Source organism: Mastomys coucha, unplaced genomic scaffold (assembly GCF_008632895.1).
Source record: "Mastomys coucha isolate ucsf_1 unplaced genomic scaffold, UCSF_Mcou_1 pScaffold22, whole genome shotgun sequence".
NCBI classification, from domain to species: Eukaryota; Metazoa; Chordata; class Mammalia; order Rodentia; family Muridae; genus Mastomys; species Mastomys coucha.
In genome coordinates this window covers 243,730,612-243,749,452 of record NW_022196905.1, presented here as the reverse complement: position 1 = coordinate 243,749,452, position 18,841 = coordinate 243,730,612, and the positions used below count along the sequence as shown (strand labels likewise).

At 39.3% G+C, this 18,841-nt stretch overlaps 1 protein-coding gene across 2 annotated transcripts in view; it reads right to left on the bottom strand.

Annotated features, from left to right (window-relative positions):
• The window catches only part of Ctcf (CCCTC-binding factor), a 48,663-nt gene that overhangs the window by 23,088 nt on the left and 6,734 nt on the right, over positions 1-18,841 (bottom strand). For both annotated transcript variants that reach the window (XM_031341203.1, XM_031341204.1), the window contains exon 2: positions 17,925-18,041. The gene's annotated coding sequence lies outside the window, so the exon portion shown is untranslated. The remainder of the gene's footprint in view (positions 1-17,924; positions 18,042-18,841) is intronic.

Below are 18,841 nucleotides of genomic sequence, written 5' to 3'. Positions count from 1 at the left end.
CCCTTTTAGGGCTGTAGACCAGGCTGACCTTGAACTCTAAACTGCTTCCCCAAAGGTGCTATCACCACTTGGCTAAATAATACAATGCTTTACCATAACGGAGACAAATATAACAAAATGTTACTGTAAAAGGTAGAAGGTCAAGGAACTTTATGATTTAACTATAAATTTAAAATTTCTAAGCATCAGCATGCCCGAGTTTTGTAAGATCTAGTATTTCTGATGATGAAAGTTCAACACCAACACTAGAACTCATGACTAGGCAACTGTGTTGCTCAAAGTAAGGTGTGAGGAGGACCAAATGTTACACTGGATAATTGTAACATTTGTTTGAAACACAGAACTTTGGGCTCACCCCTACAATCAGGATCTGCCATTTAACATTAAGCTATCATTCTTCTCCTTTTCCTTCAGATAGGTGTTACTCTGTAGCCAGGCCAGCCTAATTCTCCCTCTGCTTCCAGAGTACTAGAATTGTTACTATGTAGCTCTGGAGCTCAAAGAGAACCACCAGCCTCTGCCTCCTGAGTGCTGGAGTTAAAGGTAAATTCTCCTTACCAGCTATGCCTATTTTTTTTTTAAAGATTTATTTATTTTATGTATATGAGTACACACTGTAGCTGTACAGATACTTGTGTGCTTTTATCTGGTTGTTGGTCCAGTGGACCCCTCTCGCTCAGCCCCTGCTTGCTCCAGTTCAAAGATTTATTATTATAAACAAGTACACTATAGCTGTCTTCAGACGCACCAGAAGAGGGTATCAGATCTCATTATGGGTGGTTGTGAGCCACCATGTGGTTGCTGGGGTGTGAACTCAGGACCTTTGGAAGAGCAGTCGGTGCTCTTACCCGCTGAGCCATCTCTCCAGCCCCAGCTATGGCTATTTTTAAGTTTTCCATACCATACAAGCTCCAAAGTTAGTATCACAGCAAATAAAACTGATAATACATAGATGGAGTTAGGGAACAGAGAAAAGGCCCTACTATGTTACAGACACCATTAGAAAAGATACTAATTCCCATGTGTGGTAAATGTTTAATGGTAGCCCTGCCAGAGAATCAAATCACTACACTATGTGGATTATTTAAATAAATATCCCATAAAAAAAAAGGAAGCAGGAGTCTGTATAGAACACACACATGTAAGTAACACACACTTGGTAGGTTGAGAGAAATGATCAGGAATTAATGGTAAGCCTCGTTTATAGTGAGTTAAGGCTGACTTGAGATACAGGACACCCTGTTTCTTTATAAACAAACAAACAAAGGATTAGACAAACTGAAATTTCTTTTCCTATAACACTTTCTTTGGGGCTTTGTAGCACATAATTTAAACCCAGAAAAATTAATGGTCTCTACTATAAATCTGAAAACTTAAAACATTAAGTACTAAATAAAAATCCTATATAAAAGAAGTCATAGAACTATAACAGGTAGAAAAAAAATAACACATAAAGGAATACAAATTGAAAACATGTATCCAAGGAGTTGAGCTGACAGTGACAGTACTCAATGAAAGGAACACACGACTTAATATCCATGAACATTAGCATCTACTTAAGTCTGAAAGCAACAGCTTCTAGAGAAACATCACATAAAAGGAAAAAAGCAACCTACTTCTGCATAGAAATCTCAGTGCATCTTTGAGCTGTAGATTCCTTCGTCTAGTTTTCTCCAGAAGTGACTCCCTCCTCTGAATCAGTAACTAACCCAACATCTCTGGCTTCTCTTTTCCTCCCTGGAGGGAATACTCTCCAGCTGCCTTGGCCCTGTCAGCAATTTTAATCCATCTCCTCCTCTTGACTCCTGCTTTAATCCTCATTGCTTAAACCTCTCTCCTCTCCCATCTTCCTTGTTTATACCCATCTCACCTTGCATAAGTTTTATTAAACCTCTTTTGTGGAATGATACAACTAAAAAGGGATCTACAACATTGAATTTTTCTTAACCCCAAGGAAAGGAGTCCTTTCCCTGTGTCTCCGAGAGCAGTCTGTTTCAGAGCCTAAAGTTTACTTTCTCCATACAGGTGACTACCTATTACTTTCTCAATTCAAAGGCACTGGGTAGAGAAGAAAGAAAGGCAGACTGTAGTCTTCAACATATCACAAACCAAGGGAAAAATTATTTGGTTATTTGGGGGTTGCAGTTTCACTATAAAATAATATATTGTTTCTTTGGTAATTGGGGTTTGGTTTTGTTTTTCTTTTGGGGTGGTGCTTGGGATGGAATTCAGGGATGTACCTGGATTGTACCTGAGAGGCTCTCTTGACTACTACCACTCAATAATAATCCCTTCCCTATCACAATGGTATTCTCAGAACAGATCCTTGAATGTTCCTATCATCATGGTGGAAAAAAATGAAATTAAAAAGAGGGGTTACTGGGGCTGGTGAGATGGCTCAGTGGGGAAGAGCACTGACTGTTCTTCGGAAGGTCATGAGTTCAAATCCCAGCAACCACATGGTGGCTCACAACCACCCATAATGAGATCTGACGCCCTCTTCTGGTGCGTCTGAAGACAGCTACAGTGTACTTACATATAATAAATAAATAAATCTTTAAAAAAAAAAAAAAAAAGAGGGGTTACTGGGACTGGTGAGATGGCTCAGTGGTTAAGAAGAGCACTGACTGCTCTTCCGAAGGTCCTGAGTTCAAATCCCAGCAACCACATGGTGCCTTACAACCATCTGTAACAAAATCCTGATGCCCTCTTCTGGAGTATCTAAAGACAGCTACAATGTACTTACATATAGTAAATAAATAAATCTTTAAAAAAAAAAAAAAGAGAGAGGGATTACTGATACTGCTCAGTTCTTGCCTAGGGCAAACAAAACCATGGGTTTGATCCCCAGCACCCATGAAAACAAGTATACTGGTATAAGCACAATCCCAGTATAATATAGGTTTTAGAAAACAAAACAAAACAAGGTCATCGGGCTGGAGAGATGGCTCAGCAGTGAAGAACACCAACTGCTCTTCCAAAGGTCCTGAGTTCAAATCCCAGCAACCACATGGTGGCTCACAACCATCTGTAATAAGATCTGAGGCCCTCTTCTGGAGCATCTGAAGATAGCCTACAGTGTATTTACATGTAATAAATTAATAAATCTTAAAAACAAAAAACCAAGGCCATCCTCACTTATATAGAAAAGTACACAGAAAGGTTGATATTATCATACCAAACTACATAAGATCTATTTGAAAATAAAACAAGTTTTGTTTTTGAGACAGGATCACTGTATAAAAGCCCTAGGTGTCCTGGAACTCACTCTGTAGACCAGGCCGACCCCGACTATCTGCCTCTGCCTCCAGAGGATTAAAGACCATGTGCCACCATATCCAGCTCAAATCATTTTTAAGGGGGGGGGCAGATAAACCATTATCCCATCAACTTTTAGACAGAAGAAGGAGGAGGAACTGCCTTTAGATTGATCAAGTGAGATCTTAGACAATTGGGGGTAAAGGGTTAGAAGGAAAACTGGTTCACATATTTTTCTGACCTTTGACAGAATGGATGCAGGGACCTAACTCTAACAGAAGATACCTTAAGTGTCATGCTCCTATGTCACAACCTAATTATACACCCCTCAGGCAGTTTGCTAGGTCAATCCCCTTTATCCTTCTCTTGGCTTTTCTCTCAGCTCTCTGCTGTCCAAATATGTCCCATCTTCAACCTCATTTCACCGTGGAGTCTTTATCAGGTATTTCCTGTATGCTCGACTCTACATGCTGTTTCTAATCCTTCTTTTCCACCTTCTAGGCCAGCAATTTTGGTTTTTATTCCTTAGAATTCTACTGCTGCTCTGAGGCAAGCAATGACTGCTAATGGTAAAACCAAAAGGGACTTTTCTGTCCTTATCTAACTAGATCTCCCTGTGGAATTTACATTCTACCCCACACTTTGTCCCAGACTTAAGCCAGACCTTCTGAAAGCTGGACATACATAAGCCACATAGTCCTGTCCCTCACAGAACTGCTTTCACTGAGGTCTTTGGCATTATATCCTTGGCTTATGCCAAAGAAAAACATGGGCGGTGAAATTTTATTTGCTGTAAGTATAATGCTTATTTGGAAAAGCTCTTATTCAAAAAAGATCTTTTTCCTCTTTTGCATTAAACTATTTTCTATATGTGGGTATTTTGCCTGTATGCATGTCTTTGCACCACATGCTTGGCAGAGGCCAAAGAGAGTGTCTGATCTCCTGGAACTAGAATTACAGCTGTGAGCCACTTTGTGAGTGCTAGAAATCAAACCCAGGTCCACTGTAAGTGCTCTTAACCAATCAGCCAAGGCAAATAAACTCTTTAAACTCTTTTTTTTCATTTTGTAAGCTATATAATAGACCTTGTTAACTGTTTTGTTTTTTTAATTGTTTACATCTTTATCAATGTATTAATAAGTAGTGTTTGAATGAAAATGCCCCCATAGACTCATAGGGAATAGCATTATTGAAGTAGGTGTGGCCTTGTAGGACAAAATATGACTCAAGGGGTGAGCTTTGAGGTTTCAGAAGCTCAAGCCAGGCCCAGTGTTACTCCATTTTCTTGTTGCCTGCCAATCCAGATGTGTAACTCTTAGCTACTTCTCCAGCACCACGTCTGCTTGCATGCTGCCATGCTTGCCACCATGACAACAATGGACTAGACCTCTGAACCTGTCAGTCAGCCCCAAGAAAAAATATTTTCTTTGATAATAAGAGTCGTATCTATTCACAGTAATAAAATCATAGTAAAATATTCCATTCTAATTTATATTTTCTGACTTTTAAACATTTATATATTTGTTATTTGTATTTTCTATATGCATTCCTTGTGGAACAAACTGAAATATAAATTTAAAATTGTATATATGTATGTATTTTTGATAAACAGAAGTTAGAGGAAAAAATATATAGAAACTTAAAATCATTTACAACAAATTAGAAGAAAAAACAAAAAACAAACAAACAAACAAAAAACCCTGAAGCTGGCCATGATGACTCTTGCCAATGTTGACTCAAGACCAGCTCAGTCAATAAGACTCCATCTCAAGAAACAAATAGCCAGCTGGTGGTGGTGTACATCTTTTAATCCCAGCACTCAGAAGTTAGAGGCAAGTGAATCTATGAGTTCTGCCCAGTCTGGTCCATGACATCCAGGTCTACACACACACACACACACACACACACACACACACACACACACACACACCCCACACCCAGTCCCAAGAAAAGAAAAAGAAACAACCAAATAATAGTATGAACTAAAAAAAACAAATATCTATTTCAAAGTCAAAGAACTCAGAGCCAGGAGTTGGTGACAAATGCAATAAAATCTTAGAAATCTTTACCTTAGCCATAAGGCAGAATATTAGGAATCTGAACATGTCCTTCTTGAGCTCCAGAGAATTCAAGGCCACCCTGAACTAAGTAAGAGCCAAATCTACAAAACAAAAACTATATAGTACCTCAGTAGTTCAGTATATGCCTCACATAAGAGCAGTAAGTGTTTCTCTAGTACAGAAAAACACTAAAAAAGCTAAAGGGGAATGAGGGGGAGGGTCGGGGGATGGTGCAGAGGGAACAGAAAATAGAGATGATCACCTTAAACAAAATAAAGACTAGAAGGGATATATAGCTCTGTTGGTAAAGTGTAGTTGCCTATCATACACAAGGCCCTGTGGTCAATTCTCAGCACTATATAAACTGGGAATGAAGTCAAGTACCTAAAATCCTAGCACTCCAAAGACGGAGGCAGGACGATCTGAAGCACAAGGTCACCTTCATCTAGACAGGGAGGTTGAGGGAAGTTTGGCCTACAGACCCTGTGTCACCCCCTCAAAAAGTACTCACAATATCTATAACATATGTTAATCTTGTTACATAAACATTTACATGTAAAGTATAAAGGCCAAAAGAAAAGGTTGGGCAAAAACTACAAAACCTGGAACAGTTTGCTCAGGTCAATACTCCTTCCAGAGGTACAAGCAAAGGACCAAGAGTTCAAAGACACCATGGGTTCTACCCGACATCCCCTTTCTGGGGGAAAAAAAAACCCAATCAAACAAAAAACAAAACATCACCACCACCACCAATGGTAGTAAAAACAAAGGGCATAGCTCAGTGGCAGAAGGCTTGCTTAGCATGCCTGAGGCTCTGGGTCCTATCATGTATACCAAATCAAACAAAACCCTCAAAACAAATGGGAGATAAAGAAAAAATATTTGGAACTCCATTAATAAATAAATAAATAAATAAATAAATAAATAAATAAAAGTAGTGTGGCAGCACTAGCTATATAGCTGTCTAATAGTTACTTTCCAATGTTTGTTACGCTGCAGTAAAAATAGTAACTGATAATGCGAATAAAGGAAAGCATGATCTAGTGAAGTGTCATGACTAGCTGAGTGTTGCACATGTTTAAAACAACAAAATTTTCCAAGTACCTTTGACAAAGGTTCCATTAATAGGTGGTCATGGAAACTCCTGATGAAGAAGAAAAGGCTGTGTGTGTATGTGTGTCTGTCTGTCTGCGGGCACATGCATGCTCGAATCTTTAACCCCAGCATTTGGGAGGCAGAGGTAGGTGAATCTCTGAATTAAGAGGCCAGCCTGGTCTGCAGAGCAAGTTCCAAGACAGCCAGGGAAACACAGAGAAACACTGTCTCAAAAAAACAAAACAATGGGGGCTGGAGAGATGGCTCAATGGTTAAAAGCACCCACTGCTCTTCCAAAGGTCCTGAGTTCAAATCCCAGCAACCACATGGTAGCTCACAACCATCTGTAATGAGATCTGACACTCTCATCTCATATGACTGAAGACAGCTACAGTGTACTTACATATAATAAATAAATCTTAAAAACAAAACAAAACAAAAACCAAGACCAAAAAAGAGATCAGATTCATTATTCACTAATAGAGGAAAAATATTGTTGTGCATTTTTTTTATTTTAATATTGTGTGTGTGTGTGTGTGTGTGTATCTTTCTTGCATTCAGGAGCCATAGGAAGTCAGAAGAGAGCAACAGATTCCCTGACACTGCACTTACAGACAGTTGTGTTCCACCTAGCAGGTGCCAGGAACGGAAGCTGGTCTTCTCCAAGAGCAGTTAAGTACTCATTTTTGGTTTTGTTTTCCTGTGTAGCCCCGACTGTCCCAGAATTCATTCTGTAGGTCAGGCTGGCCTCAAACTCAGATCAACTGGTAAAGTGGATCCCCTCCCTAGTGCTGGGAATTAAAGATGTATGCTACCTTGCCCTGCTCAGTTGAGTACTCTTAATTGCTAAGCAATCTTGCCAGCCCCTTGTAGGTAAGAATAGTCATTAAGAACCAAAACCTTGGCACTAGTGGGGTGGTTTTGCTTTGGCCAGCAGACATGACAACCTGAATTCAACACTCTGGATTCCCCTAGGTAGAGACAACCAATACCTGCAAGTTATCTGCTAACATACCAATGTTACTGTAAATGTGTGCACACGTGCGCGCGCGCGCGCACACACACACACACACACACACACACACACACACACACACACACACACAAATGTAAAAAACAAGCCAAGAATAACAAAACCCGCCCAAGAATTCCAATTCTAGTTTTTCTACCAATAAGCAAGGAGGTCTACAGTTCTTTGCCTCAGTTTCCCTTTCTGTTAAAAAAAACTACTCCACAGATTTCTTTTCTTTTTCTTTTTTTTAAAGATTTATTTATGTGAGTACACTGGCTGTCTTCAGACACTCTAGGAAGAGGCCATCTAATCCCATTACAGATGGTGGTGAACTCAGGACCTCTGGAAGAGCAGTCAGTGCTCTTTTTTTTTTTTAAAGTAACTTTTTTATTATTATTACATGCATACACTGTAGCTGTCTTCAGACGCACCAGAAGAGGGCGTCTGATCTCATTACGGGTGGTTGTTAGCCACCATGTGGTTGCTGGGATTTGAACTTGGGACCTTCGGAACAGTCAGTGCTCTTACCCGCTGAGCCATCTCTCTATCCCCACAGATTTCTTTAAAGACAAAATAAACACTGTATGATGGCAGGCTTCTGGGACCTTAAAGGCCACCATCTAAGATGACAAAGCATTTTAGGCATTTAGGTGAACAATAGCATTAACATGCCTTTTTTTGTTTGTTTGTTTTGAGACAAGTTTTCTCTGTGTAATTCTGGCTGTCCTGAAACTTGCTTTGTAGACCACGCCACGCCTCTGCCTCTCAAATACTGGGATTAAATATGGGCACCACCACATTCAGTTTCTGCATGCCATAAATTGCCAAAAATTCTAATTAAAAAAATCTTAAAGTCCCCCATGAAAATGACTTTTTGGATAAATTCCTAATTTTCTATAAGAGTTGGTGACTGGGGCTGGAGAGATGGCTTAGCAGTTAAGAGCACTGACTGCTCTTCAAAAGATCCTGAGTTCAAATCCCAGCAACCACATGGTGGCTCACAACCATTTGTAATGAGATTGGATGTGTCTGAAGATAGCCACAGTGTTCTTACATATGATAGATAAGATAGATAGATAGATAGATAGATAGATAGATAGATAGATAGATAGATAAAAGAGTTGGTGACTGATCAAATACCAAAATGGAGGGGGATTAAGGTTCTTTAAAGAAACATAACTGCTGCACACACGTGGCACACATATATACATACACTCAGATACACATACATATCAGAATATACATATATATGTTTTGTTTTTGTAAGAAATCAAACTGGGAGGTATAGTTGAGAGCCAAGTATATTTGATGTCCTGGGTTTGGTCTCTAGTACTGCAAAAACAAAACAACAAGCAAAACAGGTAGGGAAATAGCTTCGTGAGTAAAACATTGGTCACACAAGTGTGAGGACCCAGAGTCTAATTCACAGAACCTATGTAAAAAAAGCTGGATGGAAGTGTGGACCTATTAGCTCCAGGGCTAGCAGACCAGTCAATACACTTAAACTGGTGAGCTTAAAGTTCAGTGAGATCTTGACTCAAAACATAAATGACAAACTGAAAAAAACATTCAACATTGACCTCTAAATTGAAAAAGAATTTAACATTGACCTCTGACCTCTACAAATACCTGCACACATGGGTTCATATATGTACACAATGTGTCACATAAAAAAACAATAACCTTTGTGTTTGGTTTTTCTAGTTTGTAGACTGTGTTAGTAATACACTGCACCTTCTTAGAATGTGGCTACAGTACTCATGATGAAGGAAGGAAGACAGAGGAACACAAGCCTTAGTCTCAGTAATCTGACAGACTGAGGCAGGAGGGTCACTTGAGTTCAGGAGTTTGGAGGTGGCCTGGGCAATATAGGGACTCTCATCTTTTAAAATACGAAGTTGAGTATGGTGGTTCAATCTATACTCATAATACTCAAGGGGCTGAGACAGGATCTTGAATTCAAAGCTAGATTGGGTTATACAGCAAGATTGTATCTATCAAATACACATGTAATAAAAAAAAATTCATAGTGGCTGATGCTTAGTGAATCAAGTTCAGACTCTCTGGCTCAGCTCCCAGCTCTGTACAGTTTGTTCCCATCCCTGCTACTCATTTAACCTCATCTTTGAGCACTCTCTGCTAGGCATCTTTATATCAGTGTCTGCTGCCTTGCTCTCTCTTAGCTCAAAACATCTCCTACATCAAAATCTTTTCAACCTTGTCCAGGGCAGACTGACTTTGTTTTTGCTTTAACTATAACATGATACTTTATATACTCTATATCTGCACCTTTCTTCAACGAACTAGTTTTTAAAGGTGGGAAATATGTTTTGCTTCTGTACTCTCTAAAGCAAAGGATACAAACCAATATTAGGTAAGCTGCAGATACCCACATATTAGTGTCACTGTCAAATAAAATACATTGATTCTTGTACAAAACAAGTGTGTAGAAAGGGAAGATAAACAAAACACTGATTATATGTTAAGTAAAGTCTAACAATATGAATTTATTTTCCTCATTGCAATACTTACATCATTTTCTTTCCTTCCTCCCATTTTTAGAGACAAAGACTTACTATCTGGCCCAGGCTAGCCTTGGAAATCCTAAGCAAATCAAGTACCAAATTTGCAATCACATGCCCAGGTATTAATTTTTGACTACATAAATTTTAGTAATGTAGTACATAAGATAATGTAGTTAAGTGTATTCAATTATTCCTACAGGAAACTATCAAAATAAACACTTCATATTCATCATTGCAGCATTTAATCATTGGGAGAAAAGTTATATTATCTTTTTTAAAAAATATTTATTTATTTATTTTATGCATATGAGTACACTGTAGTTGTATAGATGGTTGTGAACCATCATGTGGTTGCTAGGAATTGAACTCAGGACCTCTGCTCACTCTGGCCCAAAGATTTATTTATTGTTATATGTAAGTACACTGTAGCTGACTTCAGACGCACCAGAAGAGGATGTCAGATCTCATTACGGATGGTTGTGAGCCACCATGTGGTTGCTGGGATTTGAACTCAGGACCTTCAGAAGATCAGTCGGTGCTCTTAACCGCTGAGCCACCTCGCCAGCCCAAAAAGTTATATTTTCAACAATCTGTTACTGATAATAAGACTGGGTTTGGCTGGATATAGTAGCATATTCCTTTAATGCCAGCACTCAGAAGACAAGAGGCATCGATCAATATACATAGAGATGCTGAGAAAAACAAAAACCTGGATTTCATGGTACATGCCTATAATTGCACATGACTGCTGAGAATGTTGAGGCCATCCTGATCTACATAGCATGTTCCAGACTAGTCAGGGATATGACTCAAAACAGAAAGTAAGGCCTGTGTGGTGATACAAGTACTTAGGAGATGAGAGCAGCAGGATTGAGTCCTAGATTATCGCTGGTTATAAATCTGGAAGCAATCTGAGCTATATGAAACCCTATCTCAAAAGTCCTATATGTAATCATATATTATAACATCTGCTTGATGGTTTATATGAGAAATTTTTATTATAAATTTACACTGTAGCCGGGCGGTGGTGGTGCACGCCTTTAATCCCAGTACTTGGGAGGCAGAGGCAGGAGGATTTCTGAGTTCGAGGCCAGCCTGGTCTACGGAGTGAGTTCCAGGACAGCTAGGGCTACACAGAGAAACCCTGTCCTACATGAACAAATGAATAGACTGGGAATATAATGTGCCCAGTGATAAAGTGACTGCCTAGCATGAAGGAAATGGTTAACAAGACAGTCTTCATAGCTCTGGGAAACAAGGTAGGGTATTTAGCAATTATTTGTCACCAAAGACAGGTAGAATGTTAAACAAAAATTTGTGGTTTTGTTTGTGAAAGACCAACTTATAATTCTTCTGCCTTAGTCTCTCAAGTAGCTCAGATTATAAACCTATGGTAGCTAACCAGCTATAATATATGCACTATGAAAACAAACAAACAAACAAACAAACAAACAAACAAGTCAGTTGGGGATTTAGCTTAGTGGCAGACTGCTTGCCTAGTACAAGCACCTGGGTTCGGTTCTCAGCTCTAAAAAAAGTAGCCCCACCTGGCTATGATGGAAGGCACCTTTAATCCCAGAGTTTATGTGGATAAGTTATGAATCCACCTGGTCTATATAGCATATCCCAAGCCAACTGGAGCTGCCCAGGAAGACCCTGTCTCAAGAAGATGAAGGAGCCCCCAAGTAGTTAAATTAGTAGAGAGTGCTTTGTCTGATATGTACTAAACACTGGGTTTGAAGGCAGGTGAGGTAGCTCAGTGGGTAAGAGCACTGACTGCTTTTCGAAAGGTCCTGAGTTCAAATCCCAGCAACCACATGGTGGCTCACAACCACCTGCAAAGAGATCTGATGCACTCTTCTGGTGAGTCTGAAGACAGCCACAGTGTACTTATTTATAATTAATAAATCTTTTTGTTTGCTTGTTTGTTTTTCAAGACAGGGTTTCTCTGTGTACCCCTGACTGTCCTGGAACTCACTCTGTAGACCAGACTGGCCTCAAACTCAGAAATCCAACTGCCTCTGCCTCCCAAGTGCTTGGATTAAAGGTGTGTGCCACCACTGCCTGGCAATCTTTTTTTTTTTTTTTAAAGAAGGAAGTGGGGAGCAACTGGAGCGAGCAGAGATCCTAAAAACTCAATTCCCAAGAACCAGATGAAGGCTCACAACTATCTATACAGCTACAGTGTGTACTTAAAAAAAAAAAAAAAAATCAAAAAACCCTTAAAAACAAACAAACAAACAACCCACCCACCCACTGGGTTTGAATCCCAGCACCATATAAACCATGCAAAGTGCCTAATACCTCAGCACTCAGAAGATAGAGGCAGCAAGATTGGAGCTCAAGGCCAGCATGAGGCTACAAGAGGACCTAAGGAAAGAAAAGAATAGTAGCTCCATGTTTTTATTGGCTTAAAAAAATTTTTTTTAAAGCAATAATTATGAAAGTCTGTCATGAAGGTCACCTAACAAAGGTCAACAGAAGATATCAACAGAAGGCAGAGAACAAGGTCAATATGAACCATATCAGCATAAGGCAGAGAACAAGGTAGATACTTTGATTTGCAATTTACTATGTAAGTCAGGCTAGTCTTAGAATCTTTCCTGCCTCTTTCCTCCTGACAGCTTGTGTAACTCAATTTAGTTTCCAGATCTTTTGTTTTGGTTTTCAAGACAGCATTTCTCTGTGTAGCCCTGGCTGTCCTAAAACTCACCCTGTACATCAGGCTGACCTCAAATTCAGAGATCTACCTACCATGCCTCCTAAGTGCTGAAATTAAAAATGTGCACCACCAACTTCCAGCTTTCAGGTATTTTTCTAAAAAAGATTTTTAATGTGTATGTGTGCGCGCGTGCATAAATATGTAGTGGACCAGGTTTCTGTGTCACCTTGGCTGTCCTGGAACTCCATCTATATACCAGGCTGGTCTCTGCCTCCACGCCTGACAATTTTTCTTTGCTTTTCTTTCTTCCTTCCCTTCTTTCTTTTTTTAAGAGATATTTCATTATGGCCAAGTTGCTTGTAAATCTTCTATCTCAGCCTCCAAAGAGTGTTAGGATTACAAGTGTGTGCCATCACACAAGCTTAAAACTACATAAATATTAAAAAAAAAAAAAAAAAAAAAAAAAAAAAAAAAAAAAAAAAAAAGGCTAGCCAGGTGGTAGCAACAGAAGCCTTTAATCCCAGCGCTCAGGCAAAGTGTGAGTTCAAGGCTAACCTGGCCTACAGATCAAGTTCTAGAACAACCAGGACTACAAACTCTGTCTTGGGAGGGAGCCAATCTAGTCACACAGTGATTTTGATGCCAGCCTAGACGATGTGAGACTCTCTCAGTGGTTAAGAGCATGAACTCCTTTTGCAGAGGACCTAAGTTTAGTTCTCAGCACTCAAAGCAGTGTACAACATCCTGAAACTTTAGCTCCAGAGGAATCCAGGTCCAACAGTTCTGACTTCCAAGGGTACTTATACTCACGAGCACATAAAAACCTCCCCCAAACCCCCACACACAAAATCGTTTAATCAAGATACCTGATGCTTTAAAAAAAAAAAAAAGTAGTTCCTTGGCAAGTTAAAAGAAGTAAGACAAAGGTTCCAAGTAAAGCAGAGCGAGCACTAGCACTAGAGGCATCATCTAATTGGTAACAGGGCTCATTCCCAAATAAGCTTTCTACACAGGACTTAGTTCTTAGCTTCCTCATCTGACAGCATGACAGGCAAAGAAAAAAATAGCTAAATAACAGGATGAGTGAAGAAAGGGTAACATGGGCTGGAGAGATGGCTCAGCCATGAAAGGCTAAGCTCATGACCAAAAACATAAGAGAGGTTAACATAATTCCTATGACTACCTGGCAGAGAGGGCAACTTGTGTGGTAAAAAAGGATTTCAAGAGCCAGGTATAGTGGCCCATGCCTCCCAGCACTTGGAGGCAGAACTCTGTCAATCTGAGGCTAGCCTGGTCTTCAGTGAGTTCCAGGACAGCCAGGGCTACATGATGTGACCTGGTCTCAAAAACAAAGCCAAAAAAAAGACTGAAAACAAAAAAAAGAACTTCAGTAAGAGAAACCACTAAAGCTATAATCTCTCTCTCACATGACACTTATCTGTAGTTTATACATATGAACATTTACCTGCACAAATGTATATACACCACTTGTGTGCCAGAAGCGGGCATCAGATCTCTTAGAACTGCATTTACCTACATTTGTAAGGTGCTATGTGAATGTTGGGAACAAAAATTCCATCTTCCACAAGTGCTCTTAACTGCTGAGCCTTCTCTTCAACCTCAAAGCTAGATCCTGTTTATAATCTAAGCATTTGGGGAGAGGACAGGTGATTTAAGACTATAATCATATCTCATATAGAATATATGTTCCACAGTTTCAAAGTTATTGGCCTAAAATATAATACTTTAAATATAGGTTTATATTTTTCTAATATGATGCCCCCCCCACCCCAGACAAGTCACACTGGCCTCAAACTCACTGATGGAATCCTTCATCTCTGGAATGCTAGGAATGCAAGTATGAGCCATAGTATCGGACTTGTTTATTTTTAGATAAAAATCTGCAAAGCTGCTAGATGTGGTGGTGAATGACTTTAATGCTAGCACTCAGGAGGCAGAGGCAGGAGAATCTCGGAGTTCAAGGATTATGCAGAGAGACCTTGTCTCAAAAAGACAAAAAAACCTGCAAAGCTATTTCAAACTAATTATATCTCACAGAGTGGGTCTTCAAGTTTCACCTCCATCCTTGGGTACCAGTGATACTGAAAGATAACTTTCTTAAGAGGAAAGAACCAAGCTTAGTTTTGTGATGCATCTCAGTTATGCCACTACACTGCACTACCACACGAAGACTACTTGATAGATCCACTACCGTTTCTATTTGGCTGGAGGTAGGAGTGGGGAGGAGTTCCTATAAGGTTAACATTAAGTCATAAATCTCACATCTTATATGCAACAACAAGTACCTATACCACATAGCTTAATGGTAAGAATAAATAGCATAATGCTCTTAACACAGATCAAGATTAGTTGGGAACAAGCTCCAACATCCTCAGTGAGTATAACAAAATAGAATAGAATAAAATACAGATAATAAAATAATTATTTGACAGAAAAACCTGAGAAGCAAAGATATGTATGCCCCATACTACTCATTGAAATTAGATTTTTAAAACAATTGTCAAACAGGATTCTTAGAAAAACAGTGTTCTGTTTAAGAGCAAAGTTTCTTTGTACTGTACAAAGACTAACAATGAACACCCACTTAGTGAGCCCTGACCCTAAAAGTAGCAGTCAATGGTATATATATATGGAGAATGAAAATCCAAGGATCCAGCCAGACAAATCAAAGAATGTAGACACAAAAATAATGCTAGAATTGAAGTTACAGTTGGGTGTGAGAAATCTAATCCTGGTCCTCTTGCAAGAGCAGCAAGCACTAAGACATCTCTCCAACTCCATGACATTCCCCCCCCAGCACTGATAACTGAATCTGCTTCACAAATAATAGGAAAGGTTTCTAACACTATGCTATATCCTCAACCCTCAAAATTCAGTATAAATTGTTAATTAAAGGAGTATGCTGGGGCTGATGAGATGGCTCAGGGGATAAAAGCACTTGCAACAAAATCTGATAGTTTGTATTTGGTCCCCAAAATTTACCTGGTGGAGAGAACTGGCTCCTCCAAGTTGTCCTCTGACCTTCCAATATTCACAAGAGCACAAACATGTTTGTTCGTGCACGCACACAAGTGCACGTGTACACACACACACGCACACAAGTGCACGTGTACACACACACACACACACACACACACACACACACACACACACAATTAAGACAGCCAGGCCTGGTGGTATATGGCTGGAATTCTAGCACATGGGAGGCTGAGGCAGAATTGTCTCTAGTTTCAGCCTCAAAGTCTAGGGTATACATAGCCAGAGCTGTCTCAACAAACAAGCAAGCAAGCATTAGCAACAAAAACATCACTTTCCTCAAATGTTTCCACTATGATACCCATAAATAACACTTTCCACTCTAGGCATTCATACCTCATTTGACCTTGCTTTTCAAGACAGTAGTACAGTTTGCACTCTGCTTTTAATATGGTGACTTATTTAAATATTTAATTTTTTAAAGATTTATTTATTATAAGTAAATATACTGTAGCTGTCTTCAGACACTTCAGAAGAGGGTGTCAGATCTCTTCACAGATGGTTGTGAGCCACCATGTGGTTGCCGAATATTTAATGCCCAAATATTTAATTTTTAAATACAATTTTTGTTTTGTTTTCGACAAGGTCTCACTAAGTAGCCTTGGCTGGCCTAGAACTGAGAGATCTGCCTGCCTTGCCTCCCCAGCACTAGGACTAAAGAAATGCACCACTACACCTAGCAAATATAACAATTACTTCTAGCTAAATTATTTAAGTCACTACACACTAAATTAGCATGATTTAAGCTCCAGGAAAATGGAACAAAAGAAAACAAACAAAAAGTATCAGCTTATACCCTGAAGGCATTCATATGCAAATTTGAAAAGTAGGGATCAAATACAGTTAAGCTGACTTTAAGACCAGCAATCAGGAGGCAGAACCAGGCAGATCTCTGAGTTGAAGAACAGACTGGACTACAAAGTTGAGTTCCAGGACAGCAAATGTTTTTTTTTTTTTGTTTTTTGTTTTGTTTTGTTTTTCGAGACAGGGTTTCTCTGTATAGACCTGGCTGTCCTGGAACTCACTCTGTAGACCAGGCTGGCCTCGAACTCAGAAATCCACCTGCCTCTGCCTCCCAAGTGCTGGGATTAGCCACCACTGCCCAACAGCACAGCAAGTGCTAAACACAAAGAAACCCTGTCTTGAACTTGAAAAACCAAAACAACAACAAAAGGGAAAAAAAGTTCTAGTAACCACTTAAATAAGACTCATGTCAATTTACATAATATTAGCATTTGAAGTTTCCAGCTCTATGGTGGGTGAGATAGCACAGTGAGTAAAGGCACTTGCCACCAAGCCTGATGACCTGAACTCAATCCCTGGAACACATATAGTGAGAGAGAATGATTCCCAAATTTGTCCTCTATCCTCCACACGTGCAGCACACCCCCACTGACATACACAACAAACAAATGTGTTTTTTCAAATGAACTTTGAATTCTAAATTCCTTTTTCCATTACACAAATGCAATTATTTTACATTTTCCCCTCAAGAGTAAAAAAAGATGTGCTTTTGTTTGCATGAAAGGAAGATTTGTCTTCTATCAAATCCTACTTAGTTATTTAGAAATCTCAGAGCAGAACAGACTCCCAATGTTATGAGATCTTTTCTGAATACCCTATGATAATCCATTATTTAATAGCAAAGACTACAGGTTGGCAATAATTGATAATGACTATCATAATACATAGTAAACATGGGCCAGTTAGACTAACTCCAATTAAGAAAAAATTTTATCCCAGATACTAGATACTCCAAGAAAAAAATTATACCTGTTCCACATCAAAATTATAAAACTATAAACTGTCATTCACCATTTCACATCATCTCCCCAAAGGTCAAAACATATAACCCAAAGGATTCTACAAAAAGACTGCTACATCTGCTTTGTCAACTAACTAGTATATGTACTAACAATTTCATATCCAGGATCTCATTATATAGAGATTGTTCTTGCCTGCTCTGAATTACACAATGTGCTGCATCTTCTATGCTCAAAACTACCCAGAAAATCCTCTAGACCTAAGAGGTGACATTACATCATACACCTACCCACCCCACCCCCAGGACTGGAGGAGAGTGAACTAAGGTTCCCGAGTGCTGGCAGGGATTACACCATGGCTGTTTTCTTACTTTTTAATTTTCCCAAGGGTGGCCTTCAACTTGTGATTCTCCCATGCAAGGAACCACAGGCCTGCGCCACTGGACTCAGCTAGTTCCCTTTTAAAGAGCAAACAATGGAATAGGCATTTACCTCTCCGTGGCTGCAAAATCAGTTTGAGGAAGGACAATAGAACCCAGATCTCCAGTTCCTAGCTTTGAGTCTGTCGGCTAGTGCATCGTGTTCTTTGGTTCTAGATTTGTGGTCATTCTACAAGAAAAACAGAAATCATTTAATGAAAACAGCAAATTCACATAAATACACCATACAGCATAAAAAAGGAGAAAAAACTGAAGATTACTATGATTGGAGGAAAAAAACAATAGACTAGCTGGCTGTGATAATGAAAGCCTACAATGTCAGCACCTGGGAAGCAAGGGCAGGAGAATTGCCAATAGTACAAAGCCAACCTGGGCTACAAACCAAGATCCTTTCTCAAAAGCAACAAAGTCCCACCACAACGCACTTACTGCTACTATACTGACTAACTGAATCATTCTATGAATGCCTGTCATGCCAACAATACAGTCATGTACTTTTCAGCCATTCACTGAATACATACAGATTAAAAGGATTTGCAATTGTTAAGACAGTACTCTTATAATTATGGCACATATACAAAAACACTAAAAATTAACTCCTATAGTTGAAGTAACAATCTTTTCATTTGTTTTCTTATCTTCAATAAACAGTGAGTAATGTAACTGATTAAGTTAGTTTGTACCACAAACTGGTAAGCTTATTAACAAATGAGACAGGAAGCTTTTGTTGACCTTCGAAAATCCTTGACACATAATAATCAAATACTTGTTTCAGTGAAACAATGAATGCAATATTTTTCCTCCCTAAACTACCAATAAATTGCCATGTTTCAAGTATGGTAGAACAAAATCTATCTCTACTTAAAAAGACAGGACCGGGCGGTGGTGGTGCACGCCTTTAATCCCAGCACTTGGGAGGCAGAGGCAGGCGGATTAGATTTCTGAGTTTGAGGCCAGCCTGGTCTACAG